Source organism: Terrapene carolina, unplaced genomic scaffold (assembly GCF_002925995.2).
Source record: "Terrapene carolina triunguis isolate 2854851 unplaced genomic scaffold, T_m_triunguis-2.0 Scaffold141, whole genome shotgun sequence".
Lineage (NCBI taxonomy): Eukaryota > Metazoa > Chordata > Testudines > Emydidae > Terrapene > Terrapene triunguis.
This window is the reverse complement of record NW_020664492.1, coordinates 3612086-3624850: the sequence shown is the minus strand read 5'-3', so window position 1 is coordinate 3624850 and position 12765 is coordinate 3612086.

Below are 12765 nucleotides of genomic sequence, written 5' to 3'. Positions count from 1 at the left end.
CCCCATAGGTGATGCATAGGGAGGGCATGTGGGCTCAAATGCCTGGCCTGCCAGGGTGGGAGAGAGAGGGGCTTCCTTCTCCCGCTGCATCCACTCCTTGGCCCACTCAGCCCCTGTCCCTGGCAGCCAGGCATGGGTGGGGAGTGGAAGGGGCGGGACCAGCCACTTCTCACACTGGCTGCTCCAGGTCACTGCTCTGTGCAATGCAGCAGTTGCCTGAGAGCGAGCCTGGCTGGGGCGGTGGCCCGCCCCATCCTGTCTGCTTCCCGCCAGGCCTCAGCTGCCAGGGACACTGGGTGAGTGAGCCGGAAGCACGGCGGGGGGAGAAGGGGCTCTGGCTTGCTTGGCCCCTGTGTTTTGTATGAATACTTGGGATTATGTTTTCCAATGTGCATTACTTTGCATTTATCAACGTTAAATTTCATCTGCCATTTTGTTGCCCAGTCACCCAGTTTTGTGAGATTCCTGTGTAACTTTTCAAAATCTGCTTTAGACTTATCTTGAGAAATTTTGTATCGGCTCCAAACTTTGCCACCTCACTGTTTACCCCCTTTTCCAGATAATTTATGAATATGTTGAAGAGAATTGGTCCCAGTGCAGATTCTTGGGGGAGTCCTGCTATTTACCTCTCTCCATTCTGAAAACTGACCATTTATTCCTACCCTTTGTTTCTTGTCTTTTAACCAGTTACTGATCCATGAGAGGACCTTCCTTCTTATCCCATGACTCCTTACTTTGCTTAAGAGCCTATGGTGAGGAACCTTGTCAAAAGCTTTCTGAAAATCCATGTATACTATATCCACTGGATCACCCTTGTGCACGTTTGTTGACCCCCTCAAAGAACTCTAGTAGATTGGTGAGGCATGATTTCACCTTTACAAACACTGTGTTGACTCTTCACCAACATATCATGTTTATCTGTGTGTTTGAATTTTATTATTTACTATAGTTCAATTTGTCTGGTACTGAGTTTAGTTTACTGGTCTGTAAGTGCCAGGATCGCCTCTGCAGCCTTTTAAATAATTGCTGTCACATTAGCTATCCACCAGTCATCTGGTACAGAGGCTTATTTAAGCTGTAGGTTACATACCACAGTTACTAGTTCTGCAATTTCATATTCAAGTTCTTTCAGAACTTTTGGGTGAATACCATCTGGTCCTGGGGACTTTTGACTGTTTATCAATTTATTCCAAAACTTCCTCTATTGACACCTTAATCTGGGACAGTTCCTCTGATTTGTCACCTAAAAAGAATGACTCGGGTGTTGGAATCTCCCTCACATCCTCTGCAGTGTACACACATGCAAAGAATTCATTTAGCTTCTCTGCATAACCTTGTCTTCCTTGAGTGCTACTTAAGCATCTCAATCAGCCAGTGGCCCCACTGATTGATTGGCAAGGTTCCTACTTCTGATGTACATTAAAAAAATGTTTGCTGGTAGTTTGTGTGTCTTTTGTTAGGTGCTCTTCAAATTCTTTTTTGGCCTGTCTAAATATACTTTTACACTTGACTTGCCACAGTTTATGCTCCTCTCTATTTTCCTCAGTAGGATTTGACTGATCCAATAGCTGGGGCAATTACAGCAAATCATCACTGGCAATCCCTCGATTCGAGGATGATCTCTACCATGGATTTACATATCGGTCCTGAGATGACTCAGGAGTCTGATCCTGGAACCACAGATCCACCTGCAGTAGGTACAGACATTTCCTGGTGGGCCATCTGCCTGCTGGGAGAAAGTTCTTTCTTTTTCCTTCCTTCTCTCTCTCTTTTCAGCTTCAAGGGCAAGGCGCTTCTTGGCCCACTGCCTGATTGAGGATGTGGCGCCATTGGGGTTGGTTGGTGGCTTGCTCCACCCAGCTTGTGATGTCCACATCAGTTTTCTTGAGATATGTTTTTAGTGTGTTTTTGTAGCATTTCCTCTGACACCACGGGATCTCTGACCAGGGGTGAGCTGAGAGTAGAGGACTTGTTTTGGGAGGCAAGAGTCTGGCATCCGTACACAATGTCCAGCCCAGATACACACCAGGGCAGAGGACTGAGGATAGTACAAGCAAAACAAAAATAATTAAAAGGGAGAGAGAGAAAAAAGAGAAATGAAAAGCAAGATGAGAACTTTAAAGTGTATTGATTATTCTCATAGTATTTGTTGTTTCTATGATGTTGTTAACCTCTGAGGACACACACACTCACTAACATCTTAAAATAGAAGTAGGCAGACTGACAAAAATCAACTTAAAATAGAACTTCCCAGACACAGAGGCAGCTCCCCCCATTCACTCCACTCACTCCAGCAATACCTGATGTGACTACATAACATCTACTTTTTTACTGGTGACCCCTTTCACATAGCAAGTCTCTGAGTGTGACCCCCCTTATAAATTAAAAACACTTTTTTATATATTTAACACCATTATAAATGCTGGAGGCAAAGCAGGGTTTAGGGTGGAGGCTGACAGCTCGCGACCCCCCCATGTAATAACCTAACAACCCCCTGAGGGCTCACGACCCCGAGGGGTCCCGACCCCCAGTTTGAGAACCCCCGGTCTAATGTACCCTGGATGGCTGTACGGTCCAGCTTTGCTGGGGCAGCAGGGGATGCAAATTCCAGAGTCTAGGAGTGCCTCATCCCCTTTCCATCCCCTCATCCCATTGAGGATGCCCTGTATCCAGTCCTCTGTAGTTCAAATCTTGGGCCAATTAGCCAGAGTATCCGAGATGAACTCAACTGCCTGGGTGTTTCATGGAGAGAGAGGATCTCTAAGATAGGTGGGACCCAAACTGTACAAGGCTTCATTGAACCAAATAAACACCTTGAATTGCACCTAGGAACAAATTAGTAGCCTGTCCAGGTGTAATGTGTTCTGTGTAGGTGGAACACCACTAAGCGAGCAGGCCATTGAATTCTGCACATTGGTCTTCCCAGGTAACTTGGAGCAGAGCACACTGCAGTGCAAAGCAGCATGGAAGTAACAGGGGCATGAATAACGGTGCCAAGGTACATTGTGATACTAATTAAGAAGAGGTGGACAATGCCTTCTAGGAGAGGAGAAAAAGTACACACACTGTGTCCTGTACATGGCTCCCTAAGTCCAGCAGCATCATCTCAGTATGTGTTCAGGTGTTGCTTCAGCCAACACTCTCTCATCCATGCTGCTGTCTCGTCTGGATGCTGGAAACACAAGGATACCTTTCTATCAGTGTCCAGTGACATGAGATGTAGGGCTATGTATCATCTGTGTGCCTGGTGCCATGGCAGCCAAAGTGACTCACTTTTCCAAGTCCTCTCACATGCACATTCAGCAAGAGTGACTAAATACAGCTCAGAGCCATCCCGCACAACAGACTTGCCATGGTAGAGGAGCAACTGATATGAAAATGTAGGTGGCTTCTAGGGAACAAGGAGTGGGGGGCTCCAACCCTCCTGACCTCCCATCCCATTGGTCACTTGTCTTTCCATCTATTTATGTCTTAACCATGGATGAGGGGCCAGCCTCTCTACTGGGCCCGATGTGATCCTGGCCTGCTCACCTCCCATTTAGACATCAACAATGGAACTTGAGCTGCTGGAAACTCCAGTCTCGCATACTCCCGGATTTGAAACAGTCTCAAAGTATCATTAGGATACTCCTCTGACTACATGAAATGGAGTCACACCAGGAATAGATTTGGTTCAAGACCATTTACTGTCCAATGATTTGCTTTTCTCCTTAATTACCTTTTGTTCTAGTATTTCTCTTAGCTCCTATTTCATCCCTGCCATTTTCATCAACTAGTTCTGCAACACCTGTTTAGACATCAATGATTCTCTGACAATTTTTGCTATTGCATCATTATGCTTGAGAGGCTGATTTTTTTTATATTTTGGAAGCCTAACTCCAACGAGTGTTGGATTCTGAATCATTGATGTTGTAAGCTCACCATAGTTGCATGACAGAGCATTAAGCCTAAGATCTGTGAGGTAAAGGCCTAATTTCGCTCCCCTTGTGACTTTGTTAAAACAAGTCTCTTGTAGGCGTTATTTTTAAGGTGAAAAATATGCATCAAATTTTTGCAAAATCCATCCATTTTTGTTTGCCTCTTCTGAGTATGTAACTTATGGTAAGTATCAATGTCCTGTGATCCTGACCCTGCAATTGTAAGAGAAGCAGTGTTGGTTTTAGTTTATCAGGTATTTCACAGTGAGAAATCGCTGCATAAATGTTCTTTGCTTACTGTCCACCTTTGCCTCCATTTTCAGTGGCAAGCTGGAAAGTAGATTGTTTTTATCAAGCAAAAGAGACTTACCTCTTCTTTCCCTACACCTTCATAGCCTGACTCCATGTAGACTACAATCTGAGCCCAGATGCTACCATAAATATTAGTAAACCATTTAGAAAAAACAGGCTAACTAGAGAAAGAGTGAGAGTGCTTGATCTTTATAACTAGAAGGAGATTTTGTTTAGAGTAGCTCTTCACAATGTATTATAACCTATTGTTACCGGTGTCTTTCCTAGCTAGAAAAGGTATCAGGAGACAGAGAACTGATTTTCAAGTTTGTTTTCAGAATATATTTTCTTCTTTTATTTTGGAGAATGAAATTACACTTCACAAACTATTAGGGTCATGTACTGAGCTCATACTAAATTGATATTATAGACAGAGTAAAGGCCATACACAGCTCTGTGATCTGATGGTCAAAGCTGTACCCCCGTAAGTATAAATAAACAATGGCATTAAGTCCAGCCAATACATTTGGAATACATTCCACCAAGTAATCCTTGAAGTGAATCATATCAGGTGCCTAGTAACCCCGTTTCATTTCACTATACTATACATTTGTAGTGTTGTACTCTTCAAAATCCCCAGGGCAAAAGCCCTAGAGGGTTGAGAACACATCTACTCCACCCAGCAAGTGAGATAGATGATTGTGTCCTATATCAGGCATATGTGCTACATACATCTGCCTCCTTCTCTCATCTCAGCTTAGGCAATTAGATCCGTTGCCAGGTGTCACCCTCACAAGTGCTCTGAATCTTTTATTATCTGACTATCCAGTTTTTCAAAGCAGGATGGAACAGGTTCCTTTGCAAATAGGTTTGTATGACACTTGACTCATGAAGTGTTAAAAACTATTTTCTTCATGGCCACCATTGCAGTAGCAGCAATGAGGCTGGTATGCAGACTCAGCTGGTCGGTTGATTAGCATCTCTTCATTTTAGGTGGTTTTTCTCTTCCTGTCATCTGAACGGATCAACAATTTGTATGCTTCCTTGTGAACTGGAAAAGCACATGATTGTAAATGACAGCATCATTGCTCAAGCAGAATTATTGATGTGGCAGAGGCTTGTTGAGATCTGACAAAGAAAAGTAGCTGCTAATCAGCCATCAGGCTCTGAATGTAGGATGGCTTCTGTCCACCTATTATTCAGAGACACATGCTGCTCTTCAAGAAAGGAAATTCTGATCTTAAGTCCACAGCACACCCGAGGAGGTTTTAAAACACATGATGTATATTATAAACACACACACACACACACACACACTTTAAAATTGCTATTTTGTAAAGTTATGTTTTTAAAAAATATATAGGAAGGAAAAGATGCTGGTGCAATATAAAAGGTGAAAACATTTTTAGGTTCTATGCTGCAGCGTTACATTCTGGTTACATTTTTTGTTCTTGTGCCAAGACATTAACCCCTATGCCGAGGGCCAGGACAAGGTCTGGGCACACATTAAGTTTCATTTTCAGTGGGATGTAAGTAATGGACAGATCTCATGCTAGCTCTCTGCACTGAGATGAACTTCACCCTTAGATGCACACCCCTCCCACTGCAACAATAGCAGCCTTGCTTGGGCATCCAAATGCAGAATTTAGCCCTAGTGGCCTATGTTCTCAAAAGCTCACGAGAAGTCTTAATCACATGATTCCCATTAAAGTCACTAGGTGTCACATGGTCGTCACAAGGTTTAAATGTTATGGGCAATGAGTATAACTTTTCCTCAGCATGTACATGGAAGTCTTGTCAATGCTACCTGGAGTTTGCAGCAAGAGGAGTATAGATGGGGCTTAACCTCCATGACCTGCGAGGCAAGGAAACGGACCCAATTAGTCATGCTCTGAATCGGGGGGGACTAACTGGAGGAGGCAGAGCTAAGTCGAGTAAGTAGACAAGGATGCTCAGCTGAGGAGAGAGACTGCAGAGGAGACAGGTCTTTCTGATGGAGAGAAATCCTGGACTAGGGCTTAACAGGCAGGATACAATAAGGGAACTATAGTGAAGCCTGGGAGGGATGGCCGGGCTATACATTTGAAGACTTGTTTGAATCTGTATTTGGACTTGTTTGTGTATCCTGGAAAGGGTTTAGACTTTTATCTGAGCGGAGGGAAAGCCATGGAGTACCCAGAGGGGGAATCAGAAGACGACTGAGAAAGGCCATTGCAGGCCTGTGGTGGGGGAGGGGAAAGAGATAAAGCCCCTGTGTAACCCACACACCTCCTGGGTGTGGTGCTCTGTCCCATCTAGTGGCACCAAGAGCACTTAGAGAGAGAGATAAAATGAGTCTGCTGTACAGCCTTAGCTAACAGCCAGTTGGCTTTTAGCTCATGTGATAGAGGCTCATGCACTAAGCTCCAGAAGTTCGATCCCATCCGCTGACAACCGGAGTCTGTTGTCACCTGCAACACTGAAATCCAGGTGCAAGGGGGTGTTGAGGTGAGGACACATGCTTAAAGACCCCTACGTGTAAATTCAAGAACTCCTGAAACATACTAGAAGAGCTTCAGGAAACAGAAGTCAGAAAACAAAATTCATTCCACCCACAGGTTCCAAGCATCTCTTGAGAAGACTCCAGCTGCTAGCTACTCAGGGTGACCAGCTTGTTCATATTGAAAGGGAATAGTCAATTATTGGCACAGTAAGTCCCAAGAAAGAATGGACCCTTGAGCTGAGTAGCTTGGACTTTGGGCTTGTCTACACTGCCAAGTTGTCGACAAAACTTTTGTCTTTCACGGGTACTTAAAGCCCCTCCCCCCCAAAAAAGACAAAAGTTTTGCCACGGCAAGTGGCAGTGTGAATGTGGCTTTGTCGGCTGGAGCACTCTCCTGCTGACAAAGCGAACGCCGCTCGCAGGGCTGGAAGTATTTTGTCAGCAAAAGTGCCAACAAAGTGTGTTTACACACACCGACATTTAGCGACAAGGCTATGTTGACACAGCCTTGTTGCTAAAAGCTGTGTGGTATAGACAAGCCCTAAGTCTACTCTCAATATAAACACACAACTTTCCTTCAGCTCTTCAACTTAACTTTTTGAGAGAGGTAGCTATGGCATATGGTCTGAATGCTGGACTTTGAACACAAGTTCTGAGGTGGGCTCTGCGTCTCCTTGAACAAATCACTCAACCTATTTACATTAGTTTCTGTATCCTGCTTGGGGTTTCCACCACCCAAGCGGTCTCTCTCTACTACTACCTTTTTAAAGCTTATTCTGCACACCGCATCTTTGTTCTAATTTTTTTTTTTTTCAGTTTTACACAACAGGATAATCCAAAGCAACTTTGTCTCCAGGGCAGCACTGCAATGACCACACACTATGCTCAAGGACAAGCTCTTTTCATTCTACTTCTCACATCTTCCCAGCCTGTGAGGGGGCACATGCTCCATCCCTAATTAAGTAAGTATAAAGAGTAGCCTTTAAGGGACTGATATTCACTCTTGCCATGAGAACCACACTCCACTTGTGGCAAGAAGCGGCCACACTAGTTCCTTTTAAAGGGTGTCTGAAAGGGGAGTTTTTGGAGTAAGGTACATTGGCGTTCCTCAACCTTCATGTCCTCCGTTGGTGCTAACTAAAAGGAATGGGGTTGGTATCAAACCTCCTCTTTTCTTTCTTTTCATTAACTGGCCACCTCTTTATGGTCAATGGGGAATTCCTCCTGGTTCTTCTAGACTTCACTAATAGTATGCTAGAGCCAAGGTCTCACCATTAAAATGAAGTGATTTTAACCAAAGGCAGCCTCATGGGATCCCTGCTGGAGATAGGGCTGCTCTCTAAATAAACCACCTGGCAAAGTAAAGGTTTGTGACAAGGCTGGAATGAAAAATGGTGCAAAGAGGAGCTTAGCACTGAAATCCTGATAGAAGAGAGTTGCTTTGGTCTTTGGATCTTTTGCTTGTTCTGTTTTGTTTAATCAATGTATGTTGTGTTTACAAGAATAACCCTTTGTATATCATATTACATGGGTACAGTGTGTTCCTTCCCATTATTCAGCCTTTCATCACCCTAGCTCGCAGTGTATTTGTTAATCAGGGGGCTGGTATGTCAGGCAAATTGTGTTGAATCAAGCTAGCCTTCAATATTACTTGGCTTGATACTAAATCACTTAATCTATTTCATTCATTTCTAAACTAGCCTCCTACAGGTTTCTGTCTGGCCCAGCTGTAAGGTGGTGCTGTTGCTGAGATGGTTCTACCACTTAGCTGAAAAAAAGCCTGTTTCCCCCCTAAAAACTGACTAAAAATTGCATCCTGTGATTCCCATGTGGCTGCTTGATCCTATGTACAATTTGCTCAGTTTACATTGTCAATTTAAAAAACAAAACTGACAGCCCTGCAAACTTACCTGAGGCTCTGAGAATCAATCTGGGTTCTTCCCTTCTCACACATGATTAGGGCCCTACCAAATTCACAGTCCATTTTGGTCAATTTCCCGGTCATAGGATTTAAAAAATCATAAATTTCATGATTTCAGCTATTTAAATCTGAAATTTCACAGTGTTGTAAGTGTAGGGGTCCTGACCCGAAAAGGAGTTATTGTAGGGGTGTTGCGGTACTGCTGTCTCACTTCTGCGCTGCTGCTGGCGGCGATGCTGCCTTCAGGGCTGGGCAGCTGGAGAACAGCAGCTGCTGGTGGGGAGCTCTGAAGGCAGAGCCGCCACCAGCAGCAGCACAGAAGGATGGCATGATATGGTACTGCTACCCTTACTTCTGCGCTGCTGCCTTTAGAGCTGGGCCCGCAGTCAGCAGCCACCACTCTCTGGCTGCCCAGCTCTGAAGGCAGCAACACAGAAGTAAAGGTGTTCTGGGTATGGTATTGCCACCCTTACTTCTGTGCTGCTGCTGGCGGGGCGCTGCCTTCAGAGCTGAGCACCTGGCCAATAGCCGCCACTCTCCGGCCACCCAGTTCTAAAGGCAGCGCAGAAGTAAGGGTGGCAATATTGTGACCCCCCCCCCCCAAAATAACCTTGTGACCCCCCTGCAACTCTCTTTTGAGTCAGGACCCCCAATTTGAGAAATGCTGGTCTCCCCCATGAAATCTGTATAGTATAGGGTAAAAGCACACAAAAGACCAGATTTCACAGGAGAGACCAGATTTCATCGTACGTGATGCATTTTTCATGGCCGTGAATTTGGTATTGATCATCAATAATAAATAAAGATCCTGCAGGTCCCCTGCCCTCAATTACCCTATTGAATGGTATGGAACTATATGGTCATGCATGAGAAGGAAAAACCATAGCTCAATGTTCAGAGAAGCCAGGGTGGAGAGAAAGAACATCTTTTTTTGGTTAGCTAGGCAGATCTGATAAGAATCGGTAATATAAGCCCATGGAACTCCACTGAGACATTTTTACCAGCGTAATTTTTCCAAGTAGAACCACACTCAGAATAGTTTCTGATAGAGTCTTTATTCTCACCGATATCTGCAATTTGTGCTTGGACCCAGAGGGAGCTGAATAGGTAAGAGACATAGATGGAGTGAAAGTGAGAGGGAACTTGACTTTATAGTGCTGGTTATCTAAGATTTTTATATCACACTTAGCACTTAGATACCATAGCTATAACAGTGCTCTGTTTAACCGGCTTTTTGTGAAACAATACAGGGCCAAATCTTCATGTCTTTTCACAAGAGTAGTTTTCACGAGACTTCTCTCTCCAGTAAGAAGAGCACAATTTAGCTATTAGGCTTTATACTTATTCTTCTATAAAATACAGATAGAAACACAGTGAGCAAGGCAGGCTCACAGAGAACAGAGTGCTACTATTTCTTACTCCCTGGCAGAGGGAATCCTGTTCTGTATGATCTGTTGTAGGGAACAGGAAAATTATTGACTGCTTATGCAATGCAGTCAAAGAGTTCTGGTGATATGCAGGGGACCCATATTTACATGTTGCCAAGGGACCTGGAACAAGTAAGTGGGGGTAGTGCTCTTCCACATGATTTAAATAGATAATGCTGACATGAAATACACATTTGCCATTAAGCATCTTCTCAGGGAAGGAAAGGTATAGTTGTATTTCCAAAGGTTCAAATATCATAGAAAAACACAAGTTACTTCATTTGTATATGAAGGATAGAAGGCACTTAAGTAGGTCATTATATAGCAGAGTATTTTGACTAAAAAATTTTTTCCCCAACCAAAAATGTGTCTAAACAGAAAGATTTTTCTATATTTCAAGGTCTGACAAAAGCAGTGAACAATTTTATAATTTGGAATGAATACTTTAAAGCCTCAATATTTTAAAAGTGAAAATAAGATCCTCATATTTGTATATCATTTATGACCGTCAGGGATAAGACTAAAATTAGTTTGACCAAACTCAATATTACTGGATATCAGAGGTTACATAAAGCACTTAAAAACATTATTGTTTTCCTCAAATTGCAAGAAAAGACCTAGTGCAAACCCTCACCCCCAAAAAACTAACTGAATAAAATGTCAAGACAAGTTAAGCTATTAAGATATTCCCCTGTAGGATCCTGCTTTGTTGATGTAAATTGCAATATATCTACTAAAAGTAGAGGGCAATAATGAAACCACTATGAAGTTAAATAGCAATTGAAATTTATTAAGTATTTTTGGATGTTTTTCTACATTTTCAAATATATTGATTTCTATTACAACACAGAATACAAAGTGTACAGTGCTCACTTTATATTATTATTTTATTACAAATATTTGCACTGTAAAAATGATAAACAAAAGAAATACTATTTTTCAATTCACCTCATACAAGTACTGTAGTGCAATCTCTGTATCATGAAAGTGTAATTTACAAATGTAGATTTTTTGTTTGTTACATAACTACACTCAAAAACAAAACAATGTAAAATTTTAGCGCCTACAAGTACACTCAGTCCTACTTCTTGTTTATCCAATTGCTAAGACAAACAAGTTTGTTTACTTTTATGGGAGATACTGCTGACTGCTTCTTATTTACAATGTCACCTGAAAGTGAGAACAGGCGTTTCCATGGCACTTTTGTAGCCGGCGTTGCAATTATTTATATGCCAGTTATGCTAAATATTCATATGCCCCTTCAAGCTTCGGCCACCATTCCAGAGGACATGCTTCCATGCCGATGTTGCTTGTTAAAAAAAAATGTGTTAATTAGATTTGTGACTGAACTCCTTGGAGGAGAATTGTATGTCTCCTGTTCTGTTTTACCCACATTCTGCCATGTACTTCATATTATAGCAGTCTCAGATGATGACCCATCACGTGTTAGTTTTAAAAACACTTTCACAGCAGATTTGACAAAATGCAAAGGAAGTACTACTGTGAAATTTCAAAAGATAGATACAGCACTCGACCCAGAGTTTAAGAATCTGAAGTGCCTTCCAAAATCTGAGAGGGATGAGGTGTGGAGCATGCTTTCAGATGTCTTAAAAGAGCAACACTCTGATGCGGAAACTAAGAACCCGAACCACCAAAAAAGAAAAGCAACCTTGTGCTGGGGGCATCAGACTCAGCTGATGAAAATTAACATGCGTTGGTCCGCTCTGCTTTGGATCGTTATCGAGCAGAACCAGTCATCAGCATTGACACAGGTCTTCTAGAACGGTGGCTGAAGCATGAAGGGACATATGAAGCTTTAGCGCATCTGGCATGTAAATATCTTGCAATGCAGGCTACAACAGTGCCATGCGAAAGCCTGTTCTCACTTTCAGGTGACATTGTAAACAAGATGTGAGCAGCATTATCTCCTGCAAATTGTAACCAAACTTGTTTGTCTGAGTGATTGGCTGAAGTAGGACTGAGTGGACTTGTAGGTTCTAAAGTTTTACATTGTTTTATTTTTGAATGCAGTTATTTTTTGTACATAATTTTCCATTTGTAAATTCAATTTTCATTATAAAGAGGTTGCACTACAGTACTTGTATTAGGTTATAATAAATAAATATAAAATGAGCACTGTACACTTTGTATGCTATGTTCTAATTGAAATCAATATATTTAAAATGCAGAAAACATCCAAAAATATTTAAATAGCATTCTATTATTAACAGTATCAGAGGGGTAGCCGTGTTAGTCTGAATCTGTAAAAAGTAACAGAGGGTCCTGTGGCACCTTTAAGACTAACAGAAGTATTGGGAGCATAAGCTTTCGTGGGTAAGAACCTCACTTCTTCAGATGCAAGTAATGGAAATCTCCAGAGGCAGGTATAAATCAGTGTGGAGATAACGAGGTTAGTTCAATCAGGGAGGGTGAGGTGCTCTGCTAGCAGTAGAGGTGTGAACACCAAGGGAGGAGAAACTGCTTCTGTAGTTGGATAGCCATTCACAGTCTTTGTTTAATCCTGATCTGATGGTGTCAAATTTGCAAATGAACTGGAGCTCAGCAGTTTCTCTTTGGAGTCTGGTCCTGAAGTTTTTTTGCTGTAAGATGGCTACCGTTACATCTGCTATTCTGTGGCCAGGGAGGTTGAAGTGTTCTCCTACAGGTTTTTGTATATTGACATTCCTGATATCTGACTTGTGTCCATTTATCCTCTTGCATAGTGAC